We start from the raw sequence: 18,951 nt of genomic DNA on the forward strand, positions 1-18,951 counted from the left end.
TGGAGAAGGGGTGCAAAATGCCAAAATTTTCTCATGAGACACAGGTCGGCCCAGGGTTATAGTAGATGACACCCAAAGCGCCGCGCAGTGGGATTGAACCCAAACTACGTAGTTATAAAGTGAGCTTCTTAACTCTACAGCCAGTGTCTGTACACGCTTGTATTAACATGACACACTTTACTGTTGTTATATTTAGCATAAAAAACGGCGAAAGGAGACGAAAGAAATGTTCTTTATTCTATGTTAAGAGAAAGTGAAGCGAGTTTTTATAGAATGGGAGGAGAATTCTCACGCTGTTCATGTAACTTAATTTGTTATGTACTGGGACAATCTACGACAAACAGACAAACCCTCGCCAGTAACCTCGTTTGTCACAACACTTCAACACCCACGAAAGCATGTTTGTAATTATATATTATATTATCTATATATATATATATATATATATATATATATATATATATATTATATATACATATATACATATATATACACACACACACATGTATATATACATGTATATAGGTCGAATGGTATAATACATATATAGTCAAGGCAAGAAGCCTGCAAGTGGTCGACCAACCTGTTAGCAACAGCAGCCATCTCTCGTTAATTCACCATACCGTCTAATGTAAGACACTGGAAAATATATTTCTACATCAATTCTTATAACCTAGAGGAACCGCCACCCATCAGGGGTAAAATATTGAGATTCTACTGGACCAATTTATTTTGCTAAATTTAGTTTTCTTCCATTAATATAAAGTTTATTGCAGTTCTTCAATATTTTTCGTTGTAGACAAGATTGTCTGTGTGAAACGGGGAGGATAAACTGGTAAAGGAGAAGTAGAGCAAAAGAAAAAGACTAAGAGACACTGTTGTAGATATAGGGTAAGTTTTCATTTCGCTGGCACCAACCAAATACAATCAGAAGTGTCTTGAGGGTAAACTATAACAGACAGACATGATGTTGCAACTCCAGAAAAGCGACATCAAACTGCATTGGAAATCCTGGAACTGAAACGATACACAACATTATCGATCCAACGTGTGTCTGTTAGAATTGTTAATCGGAAGTTAAGTGACTAAAAAGGCCGAGAGAGTTTCATTCATGGCACTCATCAAACTCTACGTCTTTCAGTAATGGGGCAATTTCTACCAATTAAATATATATATTACTCATATACCAATTATTTCTGTTCAACCAACACAACGTATATAAACACATGCCTACATATATAACATACACAAACATTATATATATATATATAAAGGTTTGCAGGGCACCATCATGCCCCAAGAGATACGTTCGTGTCCATAGAACATGATCAATGCTTTATTTTATTGAACTCTCATTTATTGTCCACAAGAGAATCCATCATACATATAAATGCCCGCACAATTCATTCTGTTCAGACAAGATATAGTTTCTTCTCTCGCACTCCATTCTCATAAAAGCTTTCTTCTACAAAGAACGAAAGATCCGTTCTTCTTGGCCAACAATCTATTTTATCAATATATAAAGAAAGGTTAAATTGATAAAAAAAATAAAAGATTTTTTAAATCCTGGACTGATTTGTCTGATGCTCCACCGATTCTAACAAGACATCGTTATTTGTAATAATTATTTACACAATCAAACCTCGTTAATACTCAATGAGATAACTAACATAACTTATTAAAATAATTACATTTTCCTAGTTTTACATAATTAACAGCAAATGATGAACCGGGAGAGTCGGTAGAGCATCGAAGAGAATCACTGCCTTGTGACAGGTGTTAAGGGTTTCTAAGCAGAGTTCAAACCACACCAAGACCAACTATTATGTTTCTGGGAAATTTCTCTGCCTTCCTCGGGGATCCTAAAACAGCCTCGAGAAGTGTCTCTTCCATCATTTGGTAAAAGTTTACCCACACACACACATGATAGGTGACGTACACCTTACCTGAAATGATAGGTGACCTCGATAAAAATAGGCGTCTTTCGGGAGAAGTACTTTACAATGTTCGAAAAATAGTTAACTGAATGGCTAAAGCGATAAAAACAGTAAATCGGTATTGCAGATATTTAACGAGGCGGCGGAGGGGCTGCGTGGTAAGAAGCTTGCCTCCCAACCACATAGTTCAGGGTTCAGTCCCACTGTGGGACACCTACTATAGCCTCGGGCTGACCAAAGCTTTGTGAGTGGATTTGGTAGACGGAAACTGAAAGAAGCCCATCGTATATATATATATATGTATGTGTGTGTGTGTGTGGTCCCGCCATTGCGTGATAACCAATGGTGTTTACGTCCCTGTAACTTAGCGGTTCGACAAAAGAAACTGATAGAATAAGTATTACAAAGAATGGTTAATATATAGTTTTGTTTTCGTGACCAGGTCTTAAACTATATACTAACCCAAAGAGTAAGTTGTGGGTCGATTTGTTCGACTAAAGGTGGTGCTCCAGCATGGCAGCAGTCAAATGACTGAAACAAGTAAAAGAGTATCTTTCCAAGATAAATTTATTGCTATGTAAAAAGGATCTCGCAATTATTTCAGCCAAGATCAGGTGCAGAGACGAAACCACGAAGAACATTAAGCAACTTTTCGCCAATTACCGAAGGATTCATTCGCAAAATATATTTAACAGGGAAGAAGTAATGTTGAATGGAAGATATATCGCAAATACACTGCTGAGCCTTTGTTGTCCATTTTACGTACTTATTTCGAAAGATCAGCCTGCAATGCCTTTCGTTCACACGAAATGCAGATTTGTACCTCCCCTTGAGAAATACATTTTTCTGAAGTCTGTTATTAAATTGATGCTAAATGACAGACGGTCAGAAGAATTCCAAGATCCATTCGATCAGGAATAACCAGGGCAAGGAGAAGGGATAAATGGAGAGGGGGCGACTGACAATGCTTTGACTGATCGAACAAGGGAGAACCATCGAAATATAGGATTCAGAGTCCCTTTATAATCTAAATACGAATTCGTAAGTTAATTACATACATATATTTTTTTTTTAATTTGCTAAGGACGGAGCACAATTTATATATATATATATATATATATATACACACATACAGACACGCACATGTATACAACTTCCAAGCCAGCGTCAGAAATATATATATATATGATTTGAAAACCCCACTAGAATGGGAGAAAGCGCTAATGATCTGAATGATATGATATATATATGTAAAAAATGTAATATATAAATAAATATCTGCAAATATGAACCATCCGATCTTCTGATTACCTCAATTCTTCTAATATATATATATATACACACACATATGAGCGTGTATGTATTTTGTTTTGTTACATACAGACATAAAACAAGGGCGGTAAAGTTTTATAATTTAAAACTTTTACTTTTTATACACAGACAGGCTTTCCTTGCTTGAGTTTTGTTGGTTGTATTAATATTTAATGCATCCATATGTTAAAAAAAAGTACTACCCCCCCCCCCTCTACAAGCACTTCGGATAAACAAAGGACCTCCACACATCAGATCTAAAGAGTTTTCTATATAAACACTTACTCACAGATACTCGCATACATACATACATACTCAGTCATTCCGGTTAAGTTTAGTTATTTCAGGCTGTCCTGGTTGTTCGGTGCTGAAATCATTTCAACTTTATTCCGATTCTCTGACCTTTCTCTTTCTCTCTCAGCAAATTGAACAAAAGAAATTGTAAACAAAGAACGGAGTTGACAAAAACAATAAACAAGGCAGAAAACATGCACAACCGTCGTTTAAATAATGTTGAGAGAAACAATAAGGGAGCGAAATAATGTTTATGTTATTATTTTTAAGAAGGAAATAAAATTGGAGATCATTTCTTTGTTGTTGTCACAAAGGAGAGGAATTGAGGTGCAAGAGGGGGGGAGCATTACTAATGAAAAGAAGAATTATTGGGGCGGGTGTATGGAATGGAACAGTATATTGAATGCTGAGGGGCCAGGAAAAGATGAAGAGAAAATGAGGGAAGACCAAGAACAAAAAATTTTAATAATTCAAATTTTATGAAAAGAATACAATTCGATGAGATATGTATAGGCCCCCACCCCACCCCCAACAGAGAATAATTACTAATTTGATTTCGTTCTACTACAGCAATAATAATAATAATTATTATCCCTAAAACTGCTTCATTGCCAAATAACGATTTCCAAAATAATTATCTGTGCGTGGTACGTTATAATCAAAGATCGCCCCACGAGGGAGAAGGATAAAGTCAAATGAATGGGAAATGTAAGAAGTGGTTGGGTTTAGTGATTATGGAATGACAGGGAATATTATAAGATTTGATAAACGATGTTGGAAGAACTTACCGGGTTAAATGTAACAGGAGAGCGAAGAAAATAAGTTTGAAGTAAGCGACAAGTTTATAAAAACAGCGAATGACGAGGAGAGACGAGAAAGAAATCAGAGAAGGAAAAGATAATGAACGGGTTTAAGTAAGGAAAGAAAGAAAAGTTTGGCTGAAGAGAGAGAGAGAGAGAGACAGAGTGAAGGATGATGAGGGAGGGAGGCGGGAGAAGGAGAAAGAAAAGGAGTAAGAGGAAATAGAGAAGGAGAAGGAAGAGAGAGGAAAAAGGAGAAGAAAGGATGATGGAGCAGGTAGGGAGAGGGAGAAGGAGTAAGGGTAAGTAGACAAAAAGAGGAAATGGAGGAGAATGAGGAGGAGGGAGAGAGGTCGAGGAAAAGGGAGAAACATTGAGCGAAGGAGTGGGGAGGAGAAGAAAGTTAAAGAACCGCTAAAAAGTTGTGTTGGCCACGTGGTCCGAGGTTGACAAATAGACGTCGACTTACCTTATTTGGTTTGAAGCTGAGGGAGGTCACATGGCTGCGTGACGTCACTTTAAATGGAGATTTTACCAAACAAAGTAAAATGAATCAAAGCCTGAAAGTTGAAGCGATTTCTTTTATTTTCGCCATTCAAGTTTATTTCTTTTTATGAAAAAGCAGAAGAAGAAGAAGAAGAAGAAGGAAGAGCAACAAAATTTCAGTTTCTAGATTAATCGACAAAAAGAGAGAGAGAGAGAGAGAGGGGTGTACCTATATAAGCCTGACTGAACAATGAGTTACAATGGCAGCTTATGACAGTCATTTCACTGACTTCAAAGCGATGAGTTGCCAGTATTTTAGCGGACAAAATGCACAACAACTTTATTTTCGACTCGTAACTAAACATTCTGAGTTCAAATAGCGCTGAGGTCAACTAATCGATTAATCCTTCCTCACTACAATTACGGGCCTTGTGCCAAAATTTGAAACATTTCTAAGCATTGGAGGCATGGCTGTGTGACTTTGGGTTCAGTTCCTCTGCGCGGCACACTGGCACGATGACCTTGGGCTGCCCAATCTGTGTTTTGTCCCCCTTCCTCCATCGCTTCACAATCAGTTTTGGTTTGTTTCTTTCCACATAACTTAGCGGTTCGATAACAGTTCCCGATGGGATAAGTAACAGACTTATGAAATAAGTGTTGGGGTCGAGTTGCTTGATTAAAACCATTCATGGCGGTGCCCCAGCATGGCCGTAGTCCAATGACTGAAATAAGCAAAAGATTATGATAAAAGATTATTTCTGAGATTGGGTCACGGCCATACCGGAGCATCACCTCCGATTACATACCAACTTTCGAGAATTCTTAACTGTTGCAATTATCTCCCCTTCTTATGTAGACCGAGCCTTAATTGTCATTTGGTCGTTATGACACATCCTGTAGAGACGAGGATAATTTTTATAAATTAAAAATTTATGTTGTATGGTATTTGATAGATCTCTATTTGTCGTACGTTGTTCGGATACATGCCATTCGCTACTTTACCCTATCTTTCTTAACTGATTTTTGTTTAAATTATGCAAAATAATTAGGCAAAAATGTGTTCTACTCTTGTTTGTAAATATAAGTCCTTTGTCTACTGGAGTTTAAGGTCGGGCAATTGCTGTGCTGACGATGGCTATTGAGCCAGAAACGCGCTTCTGGCTGTCTTCTTATCTCTTAGACAATAAACAAGTGCTTTTCCTTAGTGATTTATTAATTTGGAGAATTCTTGATTCTTGAGATTATCTCCCTTTTTGAAGTGCAGCTGGTCACGATTGCCATTTCGTAAACATGATACACCATCCAGAGGTGGAGACGATTTTAATTGAATCAACAATTCATGTTGCATGTTATTTTTATTAAATGGTACATACATATGTATGTATTGAATGGCACACACACACACACACACACACACACACACACACACACACACACACACACACACACACACACACACACACACACACACACACACACACACATATATATATATATATGTATATATGTATACATACATATATTAGTTGAAGAGTACAGTATCGTATATCTGTTACGGCCCATCTTGCCAATCGGTTTCGCACTAGGGGCTCAACGGAGTGTTAGGTAACAGTCCGATTATGAAACCCTTCACTCATCAGAAGTAACCGTTATAGAATGAAATATGGCGATTGCTCTCTATTGTTGTGTATGTATATATATATATATATATATATATATATATATACACACACACACATAAACATAGATATATATACATACATACGCATGTACGTATGTATGTACGTATACATATCTATGTGTGCGTATGTATATATATGTGTGTGTGTGTGTGTGTGTGTGAAAGCACATGGCTCAGTGGTTAGAGCGTCAAGCTTACGATGGCGAGGTTGTGAGTTCGATTCCCGGACCGAGCTTCGTGTTGTGTTCTTCAGGTGCCAGGCTGTATCGGCCCCTTTTGCCTTTCCCTTGGATAACATCGGTGGCGTGGAGAGGGGAGGCCGGGATGCGTGGGCGACTGTTGGTCTTCCATAAACAACCTTGCCCGGACTTGTGCCTCGGAAGGTAACTTTCTAGGTGCAATCCCATGGTCATTCATGACCGATGGGGTCTCCCATATATATATATATATATATAAATATACGTACGTATGTATGTATATATGTATGTGTGTAGGTATGTATGTGTGTATGTGTTTATGTACGCATAGACGCAGGTTGGGTGAGTTGTAAGAAGTTTGTATTCCAACCACATGGTTCCGGGTTCAGTCCCATTGCATCTGATCTTCGGCAAGTGCCTTTACCATGGCTTCGACCCGACCAAAGTCTTCAGAGTGAATTTGGGAGACAGAAACTGAAAGAATCCTGTCATACGTGTGAGTGTGTTTGCGTGTATGTGTGTATATGTGTGTTTGTGTGTGTGGGGGGGCGTGCGTTCGTGTATGCGTGCGTGCGTGTGTGTGTGCGCGCATGCGTGTGTTTTGAATAACGGGTCGCTTATAATTATTTCTACCACCACTCACCACTGGAGCTGAATGTGTGTGGGGGTGGGCTGCCGAAAACATCCCTAACCCAGTTCTTTAGTGAAAGGATGAGATGAGGCGATTGTGTTTGAAACCTCGAAACCAGCCTGGTAACTATGACAGTGTTGCCAATTGCACTGGAAGTTGACAAACAGCCTCTTGACATATCCATTCATTTGCCATCTGATAAGTCAAACAGCGCACGTACAAGTCATTTACATAATTGTTTCTAAATCAAGCACATCGTCAGAAATTTTGAGAGGAGGGGCTAATTAATGCTGTCGACACAAGCACTTCGTTTTGTCGATCGCAGAAGAATGAAAGGCCAAGTTGGTTTGGCGGGATTTCAAGTAATCATCGGTTTCTGAATTGGGTTTTGAGTCAGAAGTCTACAACAGTCCCTTTTATCTCCAGACAATATGTACAGGGCTTGCATTTTGAGGGAAGGAGTTTAGTCGAGTAATGAAAGACAAAGTTGTTCTTGGTAGGATTTGAACACAGAGCGCACAATGAGTCGGATCGAAAACGGTGAGGTAACCTAAACGTAAGCCCCAGGAAATCTACTGACAGTATTTTGTCTATGCTTTTACTACAGGAAACCTTAGGGCTTTTCTCCTCTATTCTGCTGCCGCTACCCAGCCTTGTGCAATCATCACTGTTGGCCAGTGGATCAATCCTTCGCCAATCCACTGTTTCCTGAGGTTTTCACTGATGACCTTAGACCGGGTGGATAGTTGTCTGATGCTTTTTTTTTATCCAACGGACAGCTTGTATTTTGTCCCAGGGCGGTGCATTTTCATATTCACCTGTATCTCTAATTCCTAAGACCCGTTTCCCTCTTCGCCATTTGCAAACCCACCGAATACCAGTTCTCTGGTCGTCGCTCATTGAAATTACACATCACCTCGTCTTTTTCGCTTGCCGAGGATGAGCATTAAACACAGAGGATTCACTATTTTCTCATAAGGATTCACGCACCTCCATTTCTCTCTCTCTCTCTCTCTCTCTCTCTCTCTCTCTCTCTCTCTCTCTCTCTCTCTCTCTCTCTCTCTCTCTCTCTCTCTCTTTCCCTAGATATCGAAAGTAGCAGACGTCCACTTGTTAAATATTTTAAACGAAATCGTAAGAGCCTCAGCTCATTTGCATATTTGCAACTCAGTTCTGATCCTGTAAGCACGTGGTCAAGAACACCAAGGACATGTGCTGGTTGTTGCCACATGTGTGCTACTTTTCCTAATTGTCCATAATTGCTGCTGCCTCTAGGCATGGCACCTAAAGACAGTGAGAGAAAATAGTAAGCAATGCTAACTCTGTGTGAAGAAATACATCCCTCAATCAACAGGTGCTGTCCGTTCCATGTTCATTCCTGGTACTACCTTGAGTGTCTTCAATGGAGTCTATTTTGTTCTAAGCATTCGGGGCCAGGTTCCTCTCCACCACCGACCCTTTTCCCTCTCTCCCACCCACCCATCATCCCCACTTCCTTGGAAGCCTTAATGATGACTTATGGAAACTGCCGTCTTCTCTCCTGACGAAAACAAAATATTCAGACTGCATTTAATATGGACGCAAGTTGTTTCTCTACTTTCTAAATAACATTTGAGCATTCATCCGATTCATGAATTTAGACGTTTTTCAATTCTTACCCCCCCCCCCGGTCACCAGCGAACTTTTAACGAGATCATGATAAGAAGAAAAAAAACACATTTGTATTTAGATCAAAACATTTTCTAAATATATCAGCGACGTGGGCGACGCCATGTTTTCAGATGTTGTCATTCGCAATAATTAGCGCAGCGTTGCAGGTTGTGGTTCTCCTTTCTGATTGGTCGTTGCCGTGGTGACTAGGTCAGTGGGAACCTGTGGGGTTTTGTTTTTCCCTCCCAGAATCGTTGTGAATTCACAACAGGACGGTAAATGTCAAGAGTGTGCAATGGTGGTGGTGGTGATGAGGAGCTGGGGGTGTTTACATGAATCGTGACTTATTTTTTTGAAATAAATATTTAAAACAATATCTTTATCGATATTGGAATATTGGGAGACCATTATGTTATCAGCGAGCAGAAACCTGACTGGTGTTGCGCCAATGACCAATACAATTTCATGAAATACATCCTTGACTTCTTTAGTAATTTCCATTAGAAATAAAATAACACGGGTTCAGACCCAGGCAGATGTATGAAAAGGGGCGGATGCTGGATAGAATAATAGAAGAACATAGAAATAATTATAAACAACTGCACAAAATTCATTTCTTTCTGATTAAAAAATCTGCAGTTTTTTTTGTTTTTTTTGTGGGGGCGTTGTCTTTGCAAACCACGCAAACTATTGTATTTATTTGTATATTTTGTGTGTATTTATATATTTCTTATTTCATTTCCCCCCTCCTTTCCCTTTCCTCATTTCATATCTTTATTTAAAACACCACACAAACTGTAAACTGTCCTTGTAACGTCTTCCTCACCTGATGTACCTGCGGCGAATAAAAGAAATCACTACCACCACCATCACCACCTCCTCCACCACAACCATCATCGTTTAAAAATTATAAAGAAAATTCATACACAATCATGTACTAAAGGGATATATGCACTCATTACGTAAGTGCAAGTATGTGCACACATTCACTTCGATGTATTTTGTTAGTGACCGGCTTAAATTCTGCATTAAAAAAGCACGTACAGGCATAACTACAGATGTGTACCCCCACCCGACTTTGTTGCCTCATAACTTTCTGAGAAATGGATACCTTTTAACGAAATTTTCTACAAATACCACGCAGGTGTTGTATATAGAGATTTATGGGAAAGAATTTTCCGAGGAGGCGGGGGAGAGGAGTTTCAGAAAATTCGCTTGACCCGACATTCAAATCAAGAAAGTGCAATAAGGTTTAGCAGAATTAAGTCCGCTGATCGTGAGAATTGAATATTGATCGCTTCGCTAAAACTGACAATTGTAAGTGGGGAGGCTATGGGTTATTTCCCTTGGGTATTTAAATAAAATATATTAGTTATATGTAGTAGATATAAGGATCCCTTCCAGGGCCCCTATTATTGATTTTCAACAGTCTAAGTATGTCACGAAGTTTCCAGACATGAGTTCTACTCACGTGTCATGTTTCATCAAAATCGATAAAACGATGTAGGAGGAGTTAGCTAACAACTCCGCAAACAAACACACCCACAGACACAATTTCCCAAATATATAGGAGATAAAAATGTTTTAAAAGTTATGCTTTTTTTCAACCCCATTCCCCCCCACCCTGCGATTGCTTCTGTTTATAATTTAAGATATTGGAGAGACTGAGAAGGTCATTGATGGCATTTATCCACAGAGATTTTTTTTAAGAGTTTTGTAAAAGATAATTCCTTTTAATAGCATACTTTTCTGTTAGAAAATGCTTTTTGTTACACACACACACACGGCTCGCTTGATTGAGGTGGGGGTGGGGGGTGAAAATTTAAATTACCATTTTTTGTTGTTGCTTAATTCCCACCAATGGACCACGCGTGAGTTACTTCATCCCATAAAATCTGTTTAATGGGAGAAAAATATTGATAAAACAATAAATACGTGTGAGAGTGACAACAGCGGGTGGTCTTGGGATGTACTAGAAACAGCAGCTAAATCTCCCTTGAATCGCACAGCTTTTCCTCTGAAAATATCTACAATTTTATTTTTACCGAAAAGGCTCCTCCCATGAAGGAGAAATTCCAATTCACGTGACCTTCTTGATGTGAAACTCCTCCCCCCACCCTCTCAGAAAAGTTTTCTCAACAAATTTCTTTATAATCGTAATCTATGGTTCAGGGTTCAGCCCTTCTGCGTGGCACCATAGGCAAGTCTTCTACTGTAGCCTCGGGCCTGCCAAAGCCTTGTGAGTGGATTTGGTAGACGGAAACTGCAAGAAGCCCGTCATATATAAATATAGATATGTATGTATTCCCATGCATATAGTTGCATATCTAGACATACTCATATACATTTAAATGATAAACTTCTGGAAAGTTTTAAAGATTTTTACAGTTCCAGTGATGGATTGGATCAGTAGTCTTTGAATTAGCTTTTCTCCTTTCTGGTTTTGAGAAGCCTAATTTCTCAAGATTGGTATTTAGGCCGTGTATTACATATCCCAGGGCCCCCAATAATTACAGGTATAAACCTGAACTTGTAGTCTGAAAAGAGTAACTGCGGATTCCTCAATAGTTCAGCATTGGTGTTCTCTTTTTCTCTGATCTTCAGCTTTATATTAACATCTGCTGGGAAGCTGATTTCTACAACTGTGCACATTCTCTCTTCTCTATCCCAAACCATTATATCAGGTCTGTTGTGCATACATTTTATTGAGGTTTTCACTGGTACATTCGACCAGTTCTCCTTTTTGTTATGTGTTGCTACGGCTTCTACCATATTGTGGGTTCTTATTTCTTTGTCCTCGGGATTATCCTTCCGGTATGTATGTATTTATATGTGTATGTTTCTATATATGGCTATATGTATGCCTATGTATGTGTGTATGTGTGTAAGTTATCTATGTTTAATGCGTAAGATGAAATACTTAATGCTGATAACGAATCACCATTAAACAAAAGTCTCACAATCTGTTTCAAGTGGAGACGTTTTGACTTCTGAAGCTTTGTGACTTTATCAATTGATAACTCGCACACACACACACACACGCTCCACCCCACCCCACCCACACAACCGTGTACTTATATTTATGAATATATACATGAATATAATAGAGATAGAGACCTCAACTGGACGGCAACCGGTGCTTTGGATCAGTGGGTTACACCCGGTCGTCCAATGACCAGCGAGATATAAGTCTGTTGATTCGATCAGAGCCGACCTTGAACAACAGCATCAACAAGGATAAGTCTATCTTATCACCGAAAATTAAAATAGTAATCAACCAACCGCCGGACCGACCGACAGAGCTGCTCTTGACCGGCGAAACTCAACTTTACAACTTTAGAATTTTATCATAGATAGATTTTTTGTCTTTCTTTTTGTCTTTTTGTCTTTTTTTTTGTCTTTTTGTCTTTTTGTTTCTCAAGCGATTCGTTTGTGTGATTAACAAGAGAAATAGTAACAATTCTAACATACGATTCGAAATCATTCTTAAGAACAACATTAGGCAGACCCCCACCACCACCACATCCACCACCACAACCACCACCTCCAAAAAAAAAAAGTTGACATAAAATCAAATCGCAGACACCTTCCAGCCTCTGGTGGCCCACGAGCGCTGCTGTCTACCGCTACTCTAATGACTCTGCTCTTTGGAGCTGGCTGCACTCATCTCATCACTACAAATGCTTTCCCGAATCATTACTATTTCAGCTACTACTACTACTACTACTACTACTACTACCACCACCACCACCACCACCACCACCACCACCACCACCACCACCGCCGCCACCATTAATTTCAGGAATGCGAGAGTACACCCTCCACAGATCGCTGAAAATTGTGGTCCCTGGAAGAATCGAGTGACGTATGGATTCTTCCAGTGTTTCACAATCCCGACATGGCACCGCATGCAGAAAAACCTGTCTGGTCCCGCAACACACTCCTCCGAAAACCCACTGCTCAGGTAGGACCCTTCCTCGGTTGTTCTTACGTTTGAGAAGACTTTCGTCGATCTCAACAATCCTCCCATGACCACCAACTTGAATTGGATGATGGAGCAACTCCTCCGCACATACTTCGCCAACAGAGCTCTTGGCTGTTATAATAAACAGCAGTGCTACGGTTCATACCCAGTTCTTCAGCACAAAACCGGACCCAAGTCGATTCCTTGACACATGAGTCAAGGGGAAACACTCCAGTCCCAAGAGAAAGGCTACCACCTTCAAACCACCCGACTTTCCTCACTGACACCCCCCCCCGTACACATTCCCTTTACGCCTTTTACATAATTTCCATTCGGGTAGAACACCCTTTTCTTGTAGGTGCGGCACAGTAACCTCCTCTGTTCTTAGCGTCTCCATCACACAAGCGACGTTACCGGAGTTCTGATGCCATAATCCAAGAGTAAACATTCAAACAGAACACAGCGCCAAAGTGGTTTCAATAGATTTGTCAGCACGTGCTTTTTCGCTGACAAAAGAGTTCTCGTCCGGTGAATATGGTGGGTGGGGCATCGTTTCCCTTTCAGACTGCTCCAGTCTTTGGAATGTCATCCTCGCTGTGTGTGGCCGCGCATTATGCTGATAGAAGAACACCTTTCGTCTTGAAACCAAAGATGGTCATTTTTTTTCTAGCGCTGACTTGTATGATTGGTTGACTGACCAAATCCAAGCTTCTCTGCTAGTTCCTCAACAGCTACGATGGGGTTTTTTTGCAGGACGTCCTCGTCGAGCTCAACAGATCTTCCTGGACGAGGTTTGTCTTCTAGACTGTCGTTTCCGGCTCGGTATTTCTGGAACCACCGTTGACACTGGCTTTTGCTTAATGTCCGACCCCCATATACTGCATTAATATTCCTCGCACTTTCTGTTGCGTTGTTGCCTTTATTGAACTCATGAAGCAAAATATGCTGAATATGCTCCTTTGTCCTTCCATTATAGCTTTGACAAAATAACTGTTAAAATCGAACTGCACTCTTCAAAACATGAACTAAGAATAAGGACAAAGTAAAATTTCTACCTGCTTTTATAGCAAGTTGACGCAGGTAGTTTATCACATTCCTCTCCGACTTTTTGTTCGTGCAATTTTAAAAAACCACATTATTTATAGGATGACCCAATATAAGAAGCTAGCGTAGACAGACAAATTGTGTAATTTAATACAAGATGCATTACTAGCAGAATAGTCTCAGCAGAATAGTCTCACACATCGGCATGTACATGGGTTGAGTGTTGTTCTATTAACGTAATTCTCTGGCAGAATCAAAAATGCGCAACACAAGGTGAAAAGGCTGATCCTTTGAATTATAAATTCTCTTTTATCTGGCGGGCTTCCATACAGTTTCCATTCCACTAATTTCACTCAATAGACCTGAGGTTGTAGTAGTAAAAGACGCCTCTTCAAGATGTCCCTCTGTGTGATCGAGCTTGAGATCTCATGATTGCGAAGTGAACTGCTTAACCACCTGGTCAACCAACGGCCAAAGGCCATGCTGGAACACTACATTCTAATGTGTCTTCGATTATATTGATCTCCATACTTATTTTATTGATCTCAAAAGGTTGGAAGGTAAAAGAACTCAGAAAACACAAAGGAACATTCACAACCAAAAGTCAAAACACTAGAGTCTCAAATATATAAATACAGTAAGGTGATAAACTTCGAATAGTTGAGATTATCAAAGTGATTAGCAAACAAAAACTCCCCGTGTGATTTTAAAACTTAAAGTAAACAAGTAAGAAAAACCACCCCGGTAAATCATTTGATCGGAATCTTTAGACGATAGAAACAATGTGGGTTGAAGTGAATCTGGTCCCTTAAAGTCAAAGGGGAAAGAAACCACTTCCGGTTTTATTATCACTCCTCAGTGACGAATATTCTACTTAGTTGGCAAGTCTTAAGTGTTCAATGTATGTAGAAACAGAGGGAATGTAGTGACGCTGAATATGAAAATCAAGAATAAGGGTCAGGAAAAATACCTCCGACTGAGACCCTTCTGTACACAATATACACATCAGGTAGGATCTCACATATACAATATAGCGAGGCGAAAAACTGAGGGCGGATTTTAGCTCCAAATTAGCCGTGAGTGTAAAAAAAAAAGCTTATGATTCGCCACCCCCGGCATTTTGGGTGCGGAGTGGGTTCTGTTGCAAGTTTTAAGGTTAGGTTTCTGGTTTGAGGATATCTTCCTCCTGTACCTTTTCTCCCATTAATCTTGGATGCGCTGTTTAGGGTCAGCGATACTATCTTTCATTAGGATCCACCCTCATCCCCCCCCTCAAAAAGAGACAGAAATCTCTCCAAGATTACCCCGAATTTTGGGATCGCACAAGGTTGTTTTATCCAACGTTTCCTTCTTTGTTTTCAACGATGAGGTTTAATTTGAGGTTACTTTGGTTGCTATATCTTGTAGATTGAGTGATCACGTGGAAGTACCCCTGTTGACTCACATTAAACATTTAAAATCCATTTATCTCCTCATGTTACACTCTCAGCCGCCTCTTCAGTTTCTATTTTAAGTCGAGATTCTTTCCAAGTGGAACCGGAGCTGAAAGTAAACCTCTTCCTCAGACCATTCCATCCTCCATTATTTCTGACATTCCATCCTCCAAACAATCTATTTTCGAAAACTCAAACTTAAAATACGGAAACCAAGATCACTTTCCAAAAATTCTTCCTTCATATCCAATACATGTTTACTTGACAAAGGTCGAAAGTAGCAGATCCATTCCTCACTCACTCACTGTCTTTCTGTCCTTTTCTCTCTCCCCCCTCTCTTTCTCTCTCTTTCTCTCTCTCTTCCTCCTCCTCATATGGGAAAATTTCCTCGTCTTCTTTAATATTACTGACTTTCTTGATACTTTCTCTCCTCACATTTTTGATCTTTCAACGAAAAGCATCGAAGGTTGAACCATCGCATTAACAAAACCTTCACCTTCCTTTCTCAGCCATCTTAAACGGTTGTTTTTCAATCTTTTCCAGCTGTGTTTTTTTTTTTTTCCTTTCTTTTACCTTGTCGTCTCTCCTTCAGGTAACAAACACTCCTGTAGCCTACAACCGATAACTGTAGTACCATAACAGATAGAATATAATAATATATACACATGTATACACACACACACACACGCGCGCGCGGACGCATTCGCACGCGTCCTCGAGCAAAACAGATTCGCTTTTCGAAAGCTGCGTTCCGGACAAGGTTTTCCGTTAAAATTGATCAAAAAATATAACATAACTCCACAGATCGACAAGTCCTGCTCCTCTCTGTCTCCGTCAGACTCTCTGGGTCTTTTATGCATTTCTCCTTTCTCTCTATATTACATCACACTCTTTATCACACACACCCTTTTTCTCTCTATATGTATATCTCTCACGCATGCTACTCCCCCCTCCCTCTCTTCATATAACATGTAACGGCTTTTATTTTGTTTTTGCCTTTGTTGTGATGCCATTCCCGACGACCCCCGGCAAGAAATAGACTGGACCGAACGATTATAAAGAGTAGCGGTCGGAGTGAAGTTTGATGGGTCAGTGGGAGGTGAGTAGAGCGTGGTGTGTTCAATCCTTGTGATTCCGTGGAAATAAGTGGTGTTATTATATATTATCGAAGGTCTCCCCGCCTGGGTGAACCTGGATTTGTTGAATTTTGAATTTTTGCTTGTTTTTGTAATTGTTTTCTTCCCCATTTATGGGTGAAGTAGAGAAGAGAGGTGAGAGATCGATCAGGAGCCGGCCGCCAGTTACGCATCAGCTACAGCAAAAGGTTTGAATACCAACACCCGGAAGTGCGAGAGATTAAGATTGAGCCAAAAAAACCCCCAAAAAGTGGAAAGAGTGTTGTAAATTGATAGAAAGGGAAGGAGCCAGTTTGAGTTTGGCCCCACTGGAGGAATTGACTAACAATGTGGCGAAGAAATACACACGAGGAAGGAAGTATGGCTCGGTGGAGGTTAGGTTCGCGAACGAAGAGGAGGCCATAAACCACTCCACTGTGCCGATGGGGACACAGGAATGGGTCCTTCTGTCCGACTAACTGTGGCAAACGTGTTGCCAGAGTAAGAATTGGTAGAATATCCCCCGAGATTAAGGAAGCATGGCTGGTGGCAGCGGTCATGGACAGGATGGAAGACGAAGCGAGAATATTGAAAATTACGAGAACTAAAAAGGTTAATTGGTGGTTGGGGGGGGGGGTATGGCCTTGAGATGGCAAAACAAGTAAGACTCAAAGACTTGCACGAGATCACAGAGGAGATTGTTCTGTTGGGGTAGGGGTGAGAGTGGTGGTGGAAGGCAGACCCCCAACATATTTCTTATGCCGACAAAAGGGACACATGAAAGCAAGGTGGCCCCAGAAAGAAGACAAGGAGGAGGAGCAGGAGCAACAGTGTGAGGAAAGAACTGCCGAGGTGGCGGTGCCGGAAGGAGAGAAGGACAAAGATGAACCCCTGTGGAGGAAAAGGAAAGAGCGTGTGAGCTCTCCACCAGAGAGTCAGAAAAGGATGAAGGGGTCAGAGAAGGAGGGGAAAAGGAGCTGGTTAGATGCAGCAGCAGCAGCAGCATCAACAATAGAATGTAACGTGGAGGCGGTGGACGTTGAGGACTTTGATAGTATACCAGCGGGGGTGGGGAGCCGGGAGGAGTGACTTGCTCGGACGGCCCGGGTCCGTCGCTGAAGCAAATGTAAAAGAGAAATGGTCGATAAATTAAGTACCACTTATGCCAATGGGGTCGATGTAATCGACTTAATCCCTTTGTCTGCCCTTGTTTGTCTCCTCTGTGTTTAGCCCCTTCGTGGGCAATAAAGAAATAAATATTACTTTTGTGTCTGCTTGTGTTTGATAATTTTATTAACTGGAAAGTAATATCTTCAGAATTCAGAGAAATCCAACCCTAATCGTATTCCACCCGATGAAGCGCCCACGTGAGGCTGTCGCCGAAAAATGTTGAGCTTTATAATAACTCTAGAATGATCTTGTAATAATGGTATATTAATATAAACCGAGCAACTTCAAGCTGGTGTCCGATGCAGAAACGAATGTTGCGATCTGTTATTAAAGCCTGATATCCTCAAGCCTCATGTTATATTATTCCTGTATTAATCTTATACAAAGAAGAGTCCCACATGTGTATCTAACCCTGGATCCCGAAGGATAACATGTGGTAGCCAAATAACGACACAAGAATTCTTGAGTGTACATTATGAGGTTTATATTAAATATATATACATGTAATTACGGATCTATATGTGTGTGTCGTTCTGCTTGTCACCCATCACCGCTTGACAACCAATGTTGGTTTGTTTACGCCCTCTATAAACTAGCGGTTCGGCATAAGAAATAAATAGAATAGTACCAGGCTTAAAGAATAAGTACTGGGGTGGGTTTGTTCAAATGGTGCCCCAGTATGGCCGCCGTCCAGTGACTGAAACGAGTAAAATAGATATATATATTCACACACGCACGTACGCAGAGTTCAGTGACTTATTGTGGGTTTTGGACCCCCCCCCGCCATCTTCCCTCAATGTAACACACCTTCAACTACAGCAATGATAGATATTTAGAGTGGTGGCCATGTGCGGCTCGCACACCTACACACAGACCATTCCCCCACCTCAATTCATACGCTACGCCACAGCGCCAAGTTCTGCATCAAAGGTAATTGATTTGCTAAAATGGATTGTGATCGTAAAAGGTTTTTGAGGGGCTTGTGGACGATGTCGTTCGGTCGCCCGTATATAGAGGGGACCTGGCCCCTGAGCTAAATAACAATAACAACAATTAATCGCCATAACCATTCGGAAAGCAAGACAGGGGCGCGCGTGAGAAACGCAACGGTTTCTAGTTATTACGTCTTCAATAAAACGGGAGATGGTCATGGCTGGGATGCCTTTAATTATTGGTTCTTTCAATAAGTGCAGACTTGAAGTTAAGCAGCAGCAACAATAACAACAAAAACAAAGCAA

General features: G+C 40.5%; 1 protein-coding gene across 2 annotated transcripts in view; it reads right to left on the reverse strand.

Moving 5' to 3' along the window:
* LOC115221752 (thymosin beta) overlaps nt 1-4,468 on the reverse strand; it is a 62,267-nt gene extending 57,799 nt beyond the window's left edge. The window contains exon 1 of one of the 2 annotated variants that reach the window (XM_029791967.2): nt 4,331-4,468. The gene's annotated coding sequence lies outside the window, so the exon portion shown is untranslated. The remainder of the gene's footprint in view (nt 1-4,330) is intronic. The other variant, XM_029791969.2, reaches the window with a different exon arrangement.
* Nucleotides 4,469-18,951: the final 14,483 nt, after the last annotated feature.

The sequence above is a fragment of the Octopus sinensis genome, linkage group LG18, assembly GCF_006345805.1.
Source record: "Octopus sinensis linkage group LG18, ASM634580v1, whole genome shotgun sequence".
NCBI classification, from domain to species: domain Eukaryota; kingdom Metazoa; phylum Mollusca; class Cephalopoda; order Octopoda; family Octopodidae; genus Octopus; species Octopus sinensis.